The sequence below is a fragment of the Carica papaya genome, chromosome 5 (assembly GCF_054855325.1).
Source record: "Carica papaya isolate Zhongbai chromosome 5, ASM5485532v1, whole genome shotgun sequence".
Classification (NCBI taxonomy): domain Eukaryota; kingdom Viridiplantae; phylum Streptophyta; class Magnoliopsida; order Brassicales; family Caricaceae; genus Carica; species Carica papaya.
The window spans coordinates 33,104,309-33,116,793 of NC_142313.1; the positions used below are offsets into that span (position 1 = coordinate 33,104,309).

General features: G+C 36.2%; 1 non-coding gene across 1 annotated transcript; it reads left to right on the forward strand.

The window, feature by feature from the left end:
- The first annotated feature begins 606 nt into the window (after nt 1–606).
- Nucleotides 607–713, forward strand: LOC148265789 (small nucleolar RNA R71). The gene has a single exon (XR_015820844.1). It is a non-coding gene; the product is annotated as a small nucleolar RNA R71 (small nucleolar RNA).
- Nucleotides 714–12,485: the final 11,772 nt, after the last annotated feature.

The window sequence follows — 12,485 nt, forward strand, 5'->3', positions numbered from 1 at the left end:
TTGATGAACAGGATTTTCAGGCCATTCTTGGATCAGTTTGTCATAGTTTTCATTGATGATATCCTGGTTTACTCTAAGAGCAGAGAGGAACATGCTCAATATCTGACTCAGGTCTTACAGGTTATCAGGGAAAAGAAACTATATGCAAAGTTTAATAAATAAGGGTTTTGCCTTGAGCAGACTTCCTTCTTAGGATAAATAGTATCAAAAGATGAAGTGTCAGTAAATTCTGACAAGATTGGTGGCTTGCCCTATCTAGCTATAAAACTTATTTGCTCCACCTCATGTCTTTGAAAAGGATCTTTAAATAAACCTTGTACATGAGAATTAACAACATTAACACTCTTTTGATCAATTTTCTTAAATAAACAATCAATTTTTACATTAAGAGTAATTAAAGCATCAATCTCATATATTTCAGCGTTTTTCTTGGGTTAAAGTCTTTCTGTTGCCCATTGATAGTTGTTCATGGTCATTTTTTCTAATAGCTCATAAGCATCATCTGTAAACTTCCCCATCAAAGCACCTCTAGCAGCTGCATCAATTGTGATCCCTATTTCTTAGCTCAATCTGTTGTAAAAGATTTGGACCAATAACCACTTAGGCAAGCCATAATTAGGGGATCTTCTAATTAACTTCTTGAATTGCTCCCATGCCTCATATAATGTCTCTCCATCCATTTGATAGAAACTTGTGATATCGTTTCTCATCCTTGCCCTTTTGACTGGTGGGAAAAATTTAGCCAAAATTTTTTGAGCTAGGTCTTCCCATGTAGTAACTATAACTGTAAAAGGAGAATGTAACCAATTCTTAGTTTTATCTCTTAAAGAAAAAGAAAAAAGTATAAATCTAATTGCATCATTAAAAATGCTATTTTGTTTAAAAGTGTCAGAAATTTTTAAAAAATTAAAGAGATGCGCATTATGATCATCATTTAGTAAACCCCCAAACTGAATTGAGGTTTGGATCATCTGAATGATGGTAGGTTTAATATAGAAGTTGTTAGCATTGACACTTGCTTGAACTATACTAGATGAAACTCCTAAAAGTGAAGAAGTAGCAAAGTCCCTGAGTGCTCTCCTGTTATTCTCGTTTAAAACATCCCATGCTCGTCCAATTTCTTGTTGTTCAGCCATCTCAACTCTTGTTTGTCTTTCTGTTGCTAAACATTTCATTCTCTCTCAATTCAATTATCTATAAGTCTTTTTAAGTTTTAGATTTATAGGAAGCAATTATGTGTTGTTCGATCCACTCATGTACTAACTAAAACCAGAAAAAGAAATGGTGTAATCTACTCATAAAAAAGATAATAAATAAGAATAAAATAAAATAAATGAACAAAACAAAATAAAAAAATTGTGCTTAAATTAAAAATAATAAATTAAAATATAAATAAAATAAATTAAAATGAAATGAAATAAAAAATAAAAACTAAAAATGCAAGTAAACTAAAAACAAAAAAAATAAAACAAAAAAATAAAATAAAATAAACTTAAATTAAAAATTAAAAAAAAATCTAAATTAATAATATAACGCTTAATAGTGATGTTGATTATAACAATCCCCGACAATGGCATCAAAAACTTTATAGGAGAAATTCATAAGTGCACAAAATCATTCAAGTAATAAAGTGATGGATAGAATATTATCCCACAGGAATTGGATACCAAGTACAAAATTGTAAAAATTATATTATTATCTGGAAATCAAAATTAAATTTATGTAGAGAAAATTATTTAAAATAATTTATTCAAAGCAGAATAATTAAATTGAGGAAAATTGATCAATGCAAACACACTAGAGTAATTGATTTCACCTGAATATTGAGTATATTCACATTTGATTTCGCAATCGATTTAATCTAGTCTGTAATTGTTGAACTATTTGAATGTACTTTCAGTTTCCTTCTAAGTATTTCTTAGGTCTATCAATTAACAACTGATAACTTTTTATAATAATTATTAATTTGATTCAATTAAATCTATGATAATTCGATTGATCCATGTTAATTCGACTATGTTACTCCTATTCAAGTCGCTATTAACGCATAGCAGTATATGTCTAATTGATGAAATTTCACTCTCGTTACTCTAAAACCATCAATCACAAATAAAATTATGAGTTGGTCAATTCTGACAACCTAATTAACTTCAATATTACCAAATTGCAACCACAAGAAATCTAAACATTAAATCAGAAACAACACCTGTAGGAAAACTCTTCATCAAAAGTTTTTCCCCTTTTCAGAGGCATATAAGATTCTTTTCACTTCTGCCCTTTCTTTTCTTTTTTTTGTGTGGCTGCTGGGATGAGCTGCTACAGATTTGGGCTTGGACTTCTATGGTATGGACTTTTGGCTTCTTTTTTTTCTCTTCTTCTTTTTTCAATGACTTTTTTCTCTTTTCTTTAACATAACAATCTGCATCAAAAGTTTAATAATTAATTTATTTTTAACTCAATATTATTTCAAAATTATTTCAAATTTAAGTAAAAAGAATATTATAAATATTATAAAAATACATTACATCACACTCAAATCTTCATTGTTCTTAAGATGAATAAATCCCGTAATAGAAAATCATTCTGATTGATTTCAATGAAGAATTGTAACCTCAGCTCTTGGGTGGCATCCAACATTAAACTATTAGATTTTACACCATAAAATGACATTGAATAATAATATATAAATATATATGGTTTGAAGGAATCTATAGTTGACGCTATTCTTACCATAATTCTAGCTTTTTAAGTCCGATAGTGATTTGGAACTTTCCCTCTTAGCATCAGCCATTCTCCTCCTCTCATGCTACTGAGCTTCCCTCAGCTACTTGAAATCCTTCTGCTCTCTTAACCTCCCACTCCCTCCTTCATCTCCTTCTTTTTCTTCTTCTTTCCATATAACCAACTCTTCTCAGCAGCTCTCCACCTTCTATAGTCTTGTTTCCCCCTCTCGTCTATCTCCTTCGCTCTCTCTCTCTCTCTCTCTCTCTTCCTTACGATCATCGTTTCCTTTCCACTCTCCTAATCAACCTCCTCTCTTTTGCCCTCTCCCATTGCAGCTAAGGTTTTTCTTTCCAGTTAAAAAAATTGAGAAGGGGATATTTTTATATGTCCTTCTAGGGCCATTCGATCTTAACGATTGATCTTGACCATTGATGATGTGAATCTAAATAAGACCTGTAGGAAAACTCAATCCCAGGAACCAGACACTAAGAAAGAAACTAAAGATATCCAAGATGGACTAAGGGAGCTTGAAAATTGGATCCAAGTGCCTCCTAGACTAATTACAAGGAGTTGAGCTAAGAAATTCCAACTTGCATTCAATCTGCTGGCCTAATAATGAGATGCCCGAAAGTGGGACCAAGGGAGGTCGCCTAGCCTTAAAGAGGGGAAGGGAGCACATGTGAATGTACTCACCCACAGGAGCTGGCAGCCGAATGTGCAAGAAGGAGGTCCTACACCCACGGGCCCTTATCCACGTGAAGAATGCCTACTGAGCATGCATGCAAGTTTTTCTTGCACACTGAGAGGTGCACAAGTACAGAGCAGTAAGCCGCACATACACAGAGCAACTTTGCACGTAGACACCTCATCACTCGCACGTAAAGAAAGGTGACATGTGCAGGATAGGCACGTGCGTGTGCATAGGATCACACGCGTTCAGGACATCACGCACCCCAGGTGACGAGTGTTCATACATCATGCGCGAGAGGAAATTGCATGCCCAGGCATGTCGTGCATGCAAGTGGATGCACACGCCCACAGCCAAGTGCACATGCGGGAGGCCTCGTGCACATGGGACATGTACGACGTGGGAATGCAATAGTTGTGGTCAAGAAAGCTTATCCTTTTCCAATTTTTCCCATGTGATTTTATCCAAAATCACATATGATAATTGCTGCATTATTTTATTATTTTTTTAAGTATTTGTATTTAATTAGAAGTGCTTAGGTGAAAGCCTATAAAAAGGGCATCAACATAGGTTGTAATACACAACTTCATAAATCAATAAACCAAAGATTTTGCTTTTTCTTAAAATTACCTTTATTAATTTTTAAGTGCTCTTTAGATGTCTTCAAGGTAGGGAGCTTCAGACTGCTTCATTGAGCTAGGTAATCAAGATCGACTTATCAAGTAAATCATGGCGTCTATCCTTATTCTTTTTATTTCCCAGTTACTTGGATAAGCCTTCAATACATTGATTGTTCCAATATTCTTTTTCTTAGGGTTGAATTTAGGTAATTAAGTTTTGAATTGCTGAATATAATGGGTTCATGATCGAGGTGTTTTCAATATATGGAGTCATCCATCTCCACCCCACGTCATTTGGTATCAGAGCTTAACCATCTTATCGAGCCTACTATGTTGTTTTACTTTGCACTATCTTCTTACATAATTAACAACTAAAACGCCTTGTTGTTAATCCGTTATTGTTTGTGATTTGCATTCTACTTGATCCTATCTAGTTCGTTATTTAAAGTGGTAGTATATTTGTGAAACTAGTAAAAGAAATAGAAAATCCAAGAAAACTGATTGGACCTCATAAGGCAATCTAAGTTCATTATGTTGCATTTGTAAACAAAAGAAGATTAACTACCTACCAGGTGATGAAAACTTTTGATTCGTAAAAAAAAAGATTACCTCACCTACCAGGTGTGTGCAAAAACTTTTGTTTTTGTATTGCACGAGTAAGGGAGATTAATTGTCTCTATAGATGCACGAAAATTATTGCTCTATGTTTATTTGAAAGCACTACATCATTAAGTTTATATATATTTGGCACAAAAAAAACTTAATTATTTGTAGAGTTTAGTTGTTATTGGGTAGTATAACTAGGAATAACATTCTGTTTATGTCCATCGGGATGGATTAGATCCCTTATGTTTTAAGTCTATAATCGTTTTTTTGTGATTAAGTTTTTATCCTTTATTATGCTTTGTTGTAAGATACTTCTAAGTAGCTATTCGTTTCAAGTTACTTAGCATTTAATTAAAGCACATCAAATTCTTCTTCTATGTGCTTAATTTTGAGCTTTTAGAAATAAGATCCCTGTAGGATTCTTCATTGTGTGTTTAAGACTGACGTGCAGGTCTTGATTAAATGAACTTCATTCATAACACTCAACTTAGTGGAAGAAGCTATAGTGTCAGAGACTATGAGGTAAACACGAGTGAATGAGAGGGAGAGATTTATTTTCTAATAGTTTCTTGCAGGTGTTTCATTATATCTCTAACAATTGAAGGAACTCCGAACCGGAGTCAAGTCTCTATAGTCAGAAGAGCTCTAAATTGACAAACCAAGAGTGAGGACAATGAATAGTGAGAAAACATATTTCACTCAGCTTGCAGTGGTTGCATGAATGTAATGAATTCAAAGTCACGTAACAAGTCATGGTACCCTTCTCCATCAGCCAATACAAGGACAAAGTATGTTGTGATGTTGTATGTGACACCCCTGAACCTTTTATTATCGGATATGGTATTTTATTGTGTTTAAATTTTTAATTTGGCATTTAAAATATTTTAGGTTTGATTTAAATTTTATTTTTGCCAAAAGTGTTAGAAAATTTTAAATGAAATGCAAAAAAAAAAAGAAAAAATGGGGAAAGGACCTATGGGAAAGCTTCGCAGGAAGACAACTAGCAAAATACCCGCGAGTTCGTGCACCTATGCGCCACGTACTCGTGCGCCTGTAACATACACGCGGGAACAGTGCGACACAGGACCTCATGTCTCATTACAGATGAATCACATCCGTCTACTGCCTTGCTTATTCGTTGCCACATGGCGTGAATACACGCCATGAGGTGATGGCCGGTTAGCCACTTGGCAACTCAATGGCCAAAAGCCATTGCATGTGATCAAATAGATCCCATACACCCTCCTTTGGCTATTTAAAGCCAAATTTCCTATCCTCTCTTCCATTTTCTTCATTCTTCTTCTTCTTCACTTAGCCGAGAGAGAGAGAGAGAGAGGCTTGAGAGAGAGAGAGGCTTGTGAGAGAAAGAGGCTTGAGAGAGAAAAAACAAAGGAGACACGAGAAGCTTTTCTCCTTCGCACAGTAATTTTTTTTTTCTTGATTTCCTTTCTTCATTAAGTCTTCTAAGAGCTCACCCTTAAGCTTTTCAAATTTCAAGAAAATCCTTCTAAAAATCCACAAGTTGCAAAACAACCTTCCTTCTCATTCAAATCACAAGCAACCTCATTTTTGGAACCCAAACACTTGAAAGTTTAGGTAAGGGTTTTTGTAGTTTTTCTTACTCTCCTAAGGGTTATTTCTAGACTATGGAAATATTTAAAGATAATGAAATTCATGACTGTTTAATTTAGTTTCATGCATGCAATGAGTATTATTTTAAAGATCATATTTTATTAAGTGTATGATGGACTTTAAGTGTTTTGTCTTTAAATTATGTGTAGATATGAATTTGTATATTTAATTTGAGTTATGGAAATGGAAGGAATTGTTTTGAATGGTAAAAATGAGTTTGAAAATCGTTTGGGCACTAAGGTGCCGAATAGGTTACGGGTTGCGGCTATATTATACCCATACACGAGGGACATAGTCCCCAGCTTTCTTCCATGCATGCAGCAATTATGCACGGGAGCACAGGCCCAACCAAACATGCCAGAATGCTGAAGGGGCTTTCTAAGAGTGCTTGTGCACAAGTGATGCGTGCGTGCATGCGGACTTTCCAAGCATATCTGTCTTCCAAACAGCCTGCACGTGCAAGGGGGAAGGCTTAACATACACAGCATGTCATGCTGCACTACCTAGCTAGGTGTTCGCGGGCACATAAAAGCGCAATGTGCATAAGGGGCATGTCCCCACTCGCTCATACACATGTGGGACAGTCTGCCTAGGCATGCCACTCCTACGATACACCATGAATGTGGGTTGGGCCCTCTGCCTCACCTTTCGGTGATGGTCGAGAGGGTTACTCAATTTGGTTTTGGCCCGAAAAGATAATCCAATGGCCCAATCTGGGTCGGTAGGCTTAAATGCACAGAGTTTTATTAATGGACCCCCAATGGGTCTAGGATAGGTCTTGTGGACCCTGGTCGGGTCTAGTTCAGCTTAAGGGACCCTCATCGGGTCTTGGTCGGGTCGGTGAGCCCAAATGGGCTTGGTCTGGTTAATGGACCCCCACGACATTCAGGATAGGTTTTGTTGTCGGGTCAGGTTCAATTTAAGGGACTCTAAAGTGAGCCTGGATCGGGTCAGTGAGCTCAAATGGGTTGGGTTTGGTTAATAGCCAGATCTAGATTCAGTATTGGGCCTTATTGGGGTGGGTTAGTCAATGGACCTTAACAGGTCTGAGTTGTTTAGTGGACCCCAGTTTGGTACCAGCTTAATGGTAGAATTTTAGAAAGTTAGAATGGTCGAGAAATGGATAGGTATTAGGATTCGAGGATGGGTCTTATGTGTTGAAATTAATTATCTAGACTACAAATTGTATTGTGATTTCAAATCGATAAAAAAATAGAAAGACTGAAATCTATTTAACCATTATCATTGAGGGGTGACCGAATATGACTATTATCGAATGTTGGTGAACTGTTCCTTATGAATGGTATTGGTGTTTCCTCTGACGAGAGTGGATTGCAACTGATTGTAGGGGTCACAGTGGTGAAGTATAGATGTGGTCATAGTTTTCAACTGCTTTACCGTATATCAAAGTGAATAGCTTTTCATTTACAGTAGTGGTCGGGGATCCCTTCTGCTCTATGATGATATGAGTCAAAACGGCTTTGCACGAGGATTTGTAAAATCTATAAATTAATTGAATTGTTGAGTGTCTAGCGAGGACTGTTGATTGGTTACCTATGCTTAGATTGTTTATTGAATTGAATATGTTTCTCACTGTTTCGTCTTGTCATGCCATGCTTTTGTTGGTTCTACTAGTTTCTACTATGTTCACTATTCTATTTTATTTCTTATGTCTGAAATTAACACTCAAAATGTATTTGGGTTATTTAAAGTGAACACTTTCGACAATATTTCAAATTAAACTATTTTGCAATGGTCCCCAACGATAAATTCACTAATTGTAAAGGTAATGACATGTTTTAAAAATAAATAATCTTTAATACTTTAGTAGCATAGTTTAAATACTATTTTTCTTACTGAGTTTTATGAAACTCACCCCAAATCCATTTTCCCCCAGAGGATGAGGAAACTTGTTTGGATCCTTTTGCATACTTGTAGGGGATATTTGAGTACATATGGATGACAGTACTCTAATGAACAATTATTCTTGTAATGAAAAAAGTGGCTAGAAGAATGTCTGTTTACGTTTTATTAGCCAACTTAGCCTCATATGTATTTAAACATCAATTTTTACAAGAGATTATTTATTTCTATCATGTAATTCTTTTATGTGCTCATATCTGTTATGCTATCAGACACCATTGCCCCATCGAGTTCCAAGATGTCACTGGTGATATCAAAGCAAGATTCTCGGATATCCCTTACACTGAGGCCTAAGATTTAAGTATAGAAATCTGTAAAATTCTTATAGCCATAATATCCTTTGGACCTTAGTGATCGACAATTGTTTGTCTCCTTTTTTAGGCAAATATGACTCGAGGGAGACCGTCTATAGAAAGACCTGATGTCTAGGATGCCCTAACCCAGGCAGAGTTCAGTGAGTTATTTCGGGCAATTCAGGGTTTGACCGTCTCTATGGACCATAACTTTGCCCAAAATGCCTGCCAACCTCCTCCTACAAGCGACCATCGACATAATAATCATGAAATAATTTCGCATAAAATTTCAAATTTTCAAAACTGAATCCTCTTCACTTTAATGGTGGACTGGACCTCATGGCCACAGAAACATGGATGATGCAAATAGAGAAAATTTTCTCCATTCTTGAGCTCACTAAAGAATAGAAGGTTCCTCTTGCAACCTTCATGTTCACTGGAGAGGCTGAGCACTAGTGGCGTCTCAAGAAAGACACTCTGCCAACTCTGACTACATGGGACTAGTTGATTGATGTCTTCCTCAAGAGCTTCTTTTTAGTTTATGCTTAGGAGAAGAAAGAAAAAGAATTTCAAGATCCTTGATAGGGAAGCATGACAGTGAGCCAATATGCCTCAAAGTTCCTTCAATTGTCCATATTTGCGTCAGAGATCATAGCTATGGAAAACCATAAGGTCCAAAAGTTTCTTAATGGTCTAAGGGTCAACATCTTCGACCGAGTGGCCAAGATTAGGCCAAACACTTACACAAAAGACCTTGAGCATGACCAGTTGACTGAGAAACTTCTTACTGCTTGTTGCTAGCATATTCATAATGTCAAACACAACACCAACAGAAGAGATAATAAATTGATCGGGTTTGTGCTAACAAGTGACCAAAAATGGCTCTAGCTGTAGTTGCTGCCCCAACTCCACCTCCCAATAATCCTTCTCAACCTACTCAAGCATGTTAGCATTATGGTCAAAACCATAGTAATCGACTCTACTATAAGTTGAACAATGTCTACTACAAGTGCGGGGGTACACATCATTTTGTGAAGGACAGGCAAATAGATTCTTAAAACTCAATACAGACAATCCCAATCATTTGTGACTTCTCGAATGTTTTTCTTAAGAAGCTTCCTGATCTGCCACCTAGCTGGGAGATCGAATTCTTCATCGATCTAATTCTAGGGACACAACATCTCCAAAGCCACTTATCGAATAGGCCAAGCAAAACTTTGGGAGTTAAATCATCAAATTGTAGCACTGAGAGAAAAGAGGCTTATCAGACTAAGTAATTCTCCATGGGATGCTCTAATCTTGTTTGCCAAAAAAAAAGATTTGACTCTTTGGTTGTGTATTGATTACAGGGAGCTCAACTAGCTGACAATCATGAGCAAATACCAATTGCACCACATTAAAGATATGTTTGACCAGCTATAGGGTGCATCAGGCTTTTCCAAGATTGATCTTTGGTTAGGCTATCACCAGTTGAGGGTTAGAGCAAAGACATTTCCAAGATGGCATTCCATTGTAGATATGACCACTTTGAATTCAGTGTCATACCCTTCGGGTTAACCAATGCTCTTGTGGTATTCATGTACCCTATAAACTAGATTTTTAAGTCTGAACTGGATCAATATGTCACTATTTTTATCTCTAAAAATGGCATTAAAAATATATTTGGCTTATTAAAAGTGAATGTTTTTTATAGTATTTTAAATGAGTCTTTCCTGCAATGGTCCCCAACGGTAAGTTCACTAATTATAAAGGTAACGACATGTTTTAAAAATAAACAACCTTTAAAACTTTAGTAGCATAGTTTAAATACAATTTTTCTTACTGAGTTTTTTTGAAACTCACCCCAAAACTATTTTCCCTTACACGATGAGGAAGGTGAAGAACCACTATATGTGCTGCCCCTTGAAACTTGTTTGGATCCATTTGCAGACTTGTAGGGGACATTTGAGTGCATATGGATGATTGTACTCTGATGAAAAATTATAACCCAAAAAAAAATGAAGGCTCAATCAGAGAGATAGAGAGGGACAAGAGAAATAAGAGTCTTTATGTGAAGGAAAGAGAGCTGAAGTGAGTGATCTATAAGAAGAAAGCCTAATTGTAGTCTGGTACAAGGAAGCTTATTTAGTTTTAACTGATCTTAACCCTTTTTTACCAAGTTCTATTATTTTTGTCTTACAAGAGTTTTCTTGGATGAAATAATCGAACATCATATCATTTTTATCCCTAGGTCAACCATACCCAATTGCCCTACCTACTGAAGTAACCCCAAGGAAATAAAAGAACTTTAGAGACAGGTAGAGGAATTGCTAGAAAACTGACATGTTAGGGAAATTTTGATTCCTTGTGCTGTTGCCGTGTTACTAGTCCCCAAGAATGATGGTTCGTATAGAATGTATGTTGATTGTAGAGTCGTCAACAAGATCATAATAAAGTATCGACACCCATATTCTAAGGTTAGACGATATGTTAGATAAACTTAGCGATGTTACCATTACCATGATAGATTTTAAGAATGAATACCACCAAATAAGGATGAAACTTGAAGATGAATGAAAGATCACCTTTAGGATAAAATATGGCATGTATAAGTGTTTGGTAATGCCTTTTGGTCTATCTAATGCCCCTAATACCTTTATAAGGCTTATGAACCATTTTCTACGTTCGTTACTTGATAAATTCATTATGGTCTACTTTGATGATATCCTAATTTATAGTAAGACCCTAAAGGAACACCTCTAGCATATTCGGTCAGTTCTTGAGGTCCTTAGGAAGGAGCCATTGTATGCTAGTGCCAAGAAATGTGATGACAAGCTTATAGTCTTAGGATTTGTGGTTAGTGCACGAGGCATTGAGGTGGATAAGGAGAAAGTAAAATCAATTAAAGAATGGCCTACTCCGACAATAGCTAGTGAGGTAAGGAGTTTCCATGGATTAGCAAGCTTCTACCGTAGGTTTGTTAAAGACTTTAATTCCATTGCAGATCCACTGAATGAGTTTGTTAAGAAAGATGTAAACGTTGCATGGAGTGACAAACAGGAAGCTATTTTTACTTTATTAAAAGAAAACTTGTGTTATACACCTATTCTTACTTTACCTATTTTTAACAAAAATTTTGAGCTTGAATCTGATTCTTCAAGTGTAAGTATAGGTGTAACACCCTAAAAACCTTTATGCCTAATTGTTATGTAAAACCTCTGATTATTTGGGCCCTAAGGCCATTTGAGCTCTATAAATTTCATGCTATGATTTTTTAATAAATTAGGTTTAAATTTATTTTGAATTTTTTGAAACTAAAGTATTTATTGTGTATTTAATCAAATAATTGTTTAAATTATTTTTTAAGTTGTTGAATTGTTTAAATTATTTTAAAAAGGTTTCAAAAAAAATAGAGAAGAAAAACGGCAAAGAAAAAAATCCTGCAAAAAGGCCACGGGAAGGCCTCCCCGTCCATGCGGGCCTTACACACTGCACACACATGTGCGGGACGTGCACCTGCGCACACATCCCATCAGCACAGGGCGCGAGGTGCATAGTCTACACATGTCACAGTGAGCGTAGACGGGCGCGTGGCTCCATGTACAGGCCCTCAGCCAATGCGTACGGTAGGCTCTGACAGCATGCATTGTCCCTTGGGCAGTGAGCGCCGCTGGTTTGGTGGCGTGCCTCTAGTTTTTGCACCGCCATCACGTTGCATCAAGCCACCTTTTCCTTTCCTCTCTCCTCACAAGATTTTGCCACTTAACATAAGTCTAACGGTCTCCATTTTCTATAAACAGGGACCCCTTTTGACCATTTCTTCACACCACTCCAACTTCATTCTTCCATATAGCAAAGAAATTCTAGAGAGAGAGCCAAAGAGAGAAAAGAAATAATTAAAAGTGGAAAAGACTTAGAAAAATTCGAAGGTTTCGGTAAGGAATTTAGTATTTATCTTTACATACTAAGGAATATTTTAAGATTAATTTAATGGAATATTAATCAATTGGTTGCATGCTT